The sequence below is a fragment of the Perognathus longimembris genome, chromosome 3 (genome assembly GCF_023159225.1).
Source record: "Perognathus longimembris pacificus isolate PPM17 chromosome 3, ASM2315922v1, whole genome shotgun sequence".
In the NCBI taxonomy this organism is placed as follows: domain Eukaryota; kingdom Metazoa; phylum Chordata; class Mammalia; order Rodentia; family Heteromyidae; genus Perognathus; species Perognathus longimembris.
Window position 1 is genome coordinate 55,052,245 of NC_063163.1, and position 5,981 is coordinate 55,058,225.

At 45.3% G+C, this 5,981-nt stretch overlaps 1 non-coding gene across 1 annotated transcript; it reads left to right on the forward strand.

Moving 5' to 3' along the window:
• The first annotated feature begins 5,674 nt into the window (after positions 1 to 5,674).
• Positions 5,675 to 5,748, forward strand: Trnan-guu. The gene has a single exon. It is a non-coding gene; the product is annotated as a tRNA-Asn (tRNA).
• The last annotated feature ends 233 nt before the right edge of the window (positions 5,749 to 5,981 follow it).

A 5,981-nucleotide genomic window follows, 5' to 3' on the forward strand; every position in this document is an offset into this window, starting at 1 on the left:
CTCAAGCTGTGTGTGTGTGTGTGTGTGTGTGAGAGAGAGAGAGAGAGAGAGAGAGAGAGAGAGAGAGAGAGAGAGAGAATGTGCACCTGCATGCATGCCAGTACTAGGGTTTGAACTTGGAACCTAAGTGCTGTTCCTTAGCTTCTTTTGCTCAAGGTTAGTGCTCTACCACTTGAGCCACACCTCCACTTCTGGCTTTTTGGTGGTTAACTGGAGATAAGAGTCTTGTGGACTTTCCTGCCCTGGCTGGTGACACCCTGAGATCCTCAGATCTCAGGTTCCTAAGTAGCTAGGCTTACAGGTGTGAGCCACCAGCACCCAACTCACTTTAACCGACCAAAAAGAATTGTACTCATTACCTGACTTATTTAAAAAAAAAAAAACCTCCTCTGTAAAATACATTAATAACAATAAAATTATACTTTAAAAATCATATGTAATTATACTTACAATGTGATATATATGTACATATACATATACTTAGGAAAATGAAGGAGAAATATGTATTATATAGCAGCTGTATATAATATGTGCACATACAGTAAGATGACTAAATTAAGCTACTTAGCATATCTTTACCTCACATTTGTGTTTTAATGATTGATAAGACTGTTTCTTATTTGAGATGGAATCTTGCTATGCTATTGAGTTGGTCTTGAAATCCTGGACTTAACTGATTCTCTTGCTTTGGCTGCCTGAGTAGCTGGAATTACAAGCATGTACCACCAGCCCCAGCTTGTGAAGAGAATGTTTAAGATCTACTCTCAGCAATTTCTGGGAATATAGTACATTCTTATTAACAGCAGGCACCATGTTGTTCAATACATTTTCAGAACTTATTCCTTTTATCTAACTAAAACCTTGTACCTTTGATCAACATCTCCCTTCCCCTCCCCACACCACCTCCCCCACGCTCAGGGCCACTATCATATAAAATTCCTTATCTGGGGCTGGGAATGTGGCTTGGTAGAGTGCTTACCTCGCATGCATGAAGCATTGGGTTCGATTCCTCAGTACCACATACACAGAAAAAGCTGGAAATTGTGCTGTGGCTCAAGTGTACAGTGCTAGCCTTGAGCAAAAAAGCTCAGGGACAGTGCCCAGAGTTCAAGCCCTAGGACTGGCAAAAACAAAAACAAAACAAAACCTATCTACGTGACATCATACAGCATTTGTCTCAGTGACTGATTTATGTTGCTTAGCATATTTCTACTTTCCATTATGATAGGATATCCGTGTGTGTGTGTGTGTGTACGTGTGTGTGTGTGTGTGTGTGCAGGGGCTCGGTGCTGTCCCTTAGCTTTTTCCACTCAAGGCTGGCACTATACCAGTTGAGCCACAGCACCACTTCTGGCTTTTTTGGTGGTCACTTGGAGATAGCCTCACAGTGACTTTCCTGGCTTCGAACTGCCCTCCTTCCTCAGTTCTCATTCTTCCTCATAGTTGCCACTGCCCCCTGAGTAGGGTTTCCTTTTGTAAGATTGTGATAAATCACATTTCTTCTGATAGACTCTTAGCTTGATTCCATATCTTGGCTATTGTGAATAAGTTTGTAATGAACATGAGATAGGAGCATGCAACTGTCATTTCAGTATACCGATGTTATTTATATGTTATAGTTGATCCATTTGCTAAATCAAAAGTTTTTAAGCCAGTCATGCCTGCCATCTTAGATACAACAGAAGCTGAGGTTGGAAGGATTTGGGGTCCAGGCCAGTTCAGACAGAAAAGTTCCTGAGATACCATCTCAATAGGAGCTGAGTCTGGTGGTTCATGCCTGTTGTCCCAGCTATGATGGGTAACCAAACATAGGTGAGTTCAGGTCAGAGTGCCAGAGTAGGAAGCAAGACCTTTTCTAAAATTAACAAATTTAAAAATAAAGTTGGGGGCTGGGGATATGGCCTAGTGGCAAGAGTGCTTGCCTCGTATACATGAAGCCCTGGGTTCAATTCCCCAGCACCACATATATAGAAAACGGCCAGAAGTGGCGCTGTGGCTCAAATGGCAGAGTGCTAGCCTTGAGCAAAAGGAAGCCAGGGACAGTGATCAGGCCCTGAGTCCACGGCCCCGGACTGACCCAAAAAAAATAAATAAACAAAAATAAAACAAAAATAAATAAATAAAAATAAAGTTGGGGTGTGGCTGGGTGGCACAGCACTTGCCAAGAAGAGCATGAAGCCCTGTGTTCAAATTCCAGTACCCAGGCCAGGCACCAGTGGTTCATGCCTGTAATGCTAGCTCTTCAGGAGGCTCAGATCTGAGGATTACAGTTCAAAGCCAGCTTGGGCAGGAAAGTCTGTGAGACTCTTTTTGTTGTTGGTGGTGGTGGTGATCATGAGGCTTGAATTCAGGGTCTGAGCACTGTCCCTGAGGTTTTTTGCTCAAGGCTAGTGCTCTACCACACTGAGCCACAGTGCCACTTCCAGTTTTTTGATGGTTAATTGGAGATAAGAGTCTCACAGACTTTCCTGGCCCAGCTGCCTTCAAACTGCAATCCTCAGATCTCAGCCTCCAGAACAGCTACGATTATAGGCATGAGCCACCCATGCCCAGCTGTCTGTGAGACTCTTATCTCCAATTAACCACCAAAATGCCAGAAATAGAAGTATAGTTCAAGTGTTAGAGCCCCAGTCTTGAGCAAAAAAGCTCAGGGACATCACCCAGGCCCTGGCCAAAAAAAAAAATTGATTTGTAATGCTTTTCAACTCCATACTATTTTCCATACGAACTATCACATGTATTTTTTTCTTGAGGAACTTTCTTCCATGTCCCAATTTTATTTGTTTAATTTTTAGTGGAGTTCTTAAGAGGTGGTAGGTTATTTCTTTTAATAGTAATCCATAAGTGTTTCTGTGGTGGTTTCTGGTTTCTACCTGCTCCGTGATTTAGCCCCTAATGACTGTCAGGTGCTGGTCCTGGTGCAGGCACAGGGACACGGCAGGGAGCAGTACTGACTAGCCTTGGTCCTCAGAAAGCTCACATTTTAGTGGGAATTACTGTTTGAAAGAGTAATTTTACTTTTTTTTAACTCCCCACCCCCCTTTTCCCTTGCCCCTCCTTTTTTTTTTTTTTTTTTTTCTAATCCTGGGGATTGAACTCAGGTCCTGGGCACTGTCCCTGAATTTGGTTGCTCAAGGCCAGCACTCAACCACATGAGCCACAGATTCACTTCTGGTCTTTTTGTGGTTAATTGGAAATAAGAATTTCATGGACTTTGCTGCTCAGGCTGGCTTTGAACCATGATCTTCAGATGTCAGCCTCCTGAGTAGCTAGGATTACAGGTGTGAGCCACTGTTGCCCGGCTTTTCCTCTCCTTTTATCTGTGGCTGGCATCCCTCTGTTCAGCCTCCCCCTACCTGAAGCAGAGCTGTTGCCTGAGGAAGCAGCCAAAGGAAAGGTCAGATTCTAAACAAGAGTCTAGAAAAGATGCTCAATTATCACTCATACTAGAGAAACACAACACCAAACCACAGTGAGATCGTATTTCACGCCTGTGAATCTAGTTAGCAGATGGCTTAGCTCCAATGGCAGCACGCTTGACTAGCTTTATATCCATGTATGAGAAGAGAATAATGAAACCCATTACAATTCTAACATTAAGCCCAGTGCTATTGGCTCACGCCCATAATCCTAGCTACTCCAGAGGCTGAGGCCTGAGGATCACAGTTTGAAACCAGAGGGGGCAGAAAAGTCTAAGATTCTTATCTCCAATTAACCACCAGAAAGCCAGAAGTACAACTGTGGCTCACGTGGTACCACACCAACAATGAGTGAAAAAGCTAAGGAACAGTTCCCAGGCCTCTAGTCCAAGGCCCCTCCTGCTTTCCTCCCCCCCCCCACAAAAAAAAAGTTTAAAAAAATAAAAAGTAAAATTTAAAAGATAAGATATGGAGAAGTTAGAAGCCTAGGTGCTGTTTGTGAGAAGGTAAAGGTGGACAGTAGAAAATCTATACCAACTGACCCAGCCTGTCCCTTCTTGCAAAAGCACACAGCACAGGTTCAGGCAGATTCCTTCACACCTGAATTCATGCCAGGTTAGAGAGATGTTGGAATCAACATCCTTGCTCCAGGGGATGGACAAATACAATGTGGTGCTGTGGGGAAAGGGAAGACACTGCACAAAAGGAGATATATTCATTACCTCACTCATGCAATTGTAATCCCGCTGTATATCACCTTTATAATAATAATAAAATAATAATAAAGTACGAAGGCTTTTAATCCAATTAAGAAACAATAGCTACTACTGTATGTGTGTGTATATATATATACACATATAGAGAGATTGATAGATGGATAGAGATAGATAGATAGATAGATAGATAGATAGATAGATAGATAGATAGATAGATAGATAGATCTGGTGTCCTTTAATGCAGGGATAGCATTCTGCTCTAAAGGGAAGGCAAATTTAGTTCACGCTACCATAGGGAAGAGCCTGTAGGCCGAGGTTCGCAGGCCTGTTCATGTGGCCCTAGGGGAAGGGCAGACTGAGCTACCGAGTTACCAGGAAGCACCTCAGGGCCTGGCTGGGCTGTGTGGGGAGTAGGAGCGAATCCTCCCCATCTGCGGGGTGAGGATAAGAGGTTGCAGGGTTCCTGGAGACTGTGTGGCCTCATCCAGAGAGAAATTCACCCAGAAGTACCTTTCTGATTCCTTGGAGATAATAACGATTTTACTTTTTTTTTTTTTAACTTACAAGGCAGAACAAAACAAAACAAAAAAACTAGATGGCCCACATTCGTGTCATTCATTTTTTTGCCTTTTTTATAATTTATTTATTAATTAGACAAAAATTTTTGACAAGGTGTTGTGCACAAGGGGTAAAGTTACCTAGTAGAGCAGTGTGTACATTTCTTGTGATATCATACACCCTGTTTTTCTTTCCCTTCCCTAGGTCAGGTAGACATATATAATACACAGTGTACCAAGAACATATACAGTAGCCACGTGACCTACTCCAAAGAAAATTCGCCTAGGGCTTTAAATGTAATGTTGACAGTAGACAATATGTCAACAATAGTCTTATATGAACGTACATACATAGCTTTTGAGCTATTGTGATCCACTGAGAGGTCTATTTTTGACCTTTATATGTTGAGTAGTTGTTTGGTTTTGACATTTGACAAGAAGTTTTTGGTTTCGCAGACCTGGTCTCTACTGCCTCCCCCTCCCCACTCCTTAACAGTCATATATCAGGGAGATCATGCCCCTTTGTTTTCTGTCGTGTCATTCATTTTTATGAAGATGGAAAGTATGGAGAGGAGCGAGTGTAAGGGGAAGAGTGAGCAATAACAACAAAACGAAGTCATCGCTGCCCGGAACGGGGCTGCTCGGAGGCCGTCCCGGATCCCCGCTGAGTGCAGCCCAGCCCCGCAGCCACGGCGCAGAGTGCCGCCCTTCCGCACGCAGCAACTCGGGGCGCACTCTGTCCGGGAGGCGCGCTCCGCCCACCTGCCCGCCCGCGGCTCCGCCTATCCCGTCTCGTCGTCCCGTTCACCCCCCCCTCCCCCGCCCCCCGCCCCCCCCCCGCGGTGACCGATTCCGCAGCCTCCGCGTGGCAACCCCGCCCGCCCCGCCCCGCCCAGCCCAGGGTGGCGACGCCCAGGGTGGCGAAAGACGCCACCGCCGCTGCGGAAATGTGTACAGTGCGCACCGCCATCCGGGCAGCTGGGTCTCTGTGGCGCAATCGGTTAGCGCGTTCGGCTGTTAACCGAAAGGTTGGTGGTTCGAGCCCACCCAGGGACGGCAGCTGATCTTTTCTGCTGCGTGGAAGTCCTGCAGGGAGGTTCATTTTAAACCGTAATCCTGAGATTTTTAATTGGATACGATACTAGTATTGGCCTCCTGGCACCAAGAACAATAGCCCCCGTGGCTGTCCCTGCTGGACCGGGATCCGGTCCGTGATGCAAGGGACAGGTGCTCTGCAGAGATGCTTCCAGAAACCAGGGCTTGCAAGGCAAACCCAGCAGCTTGCGGTG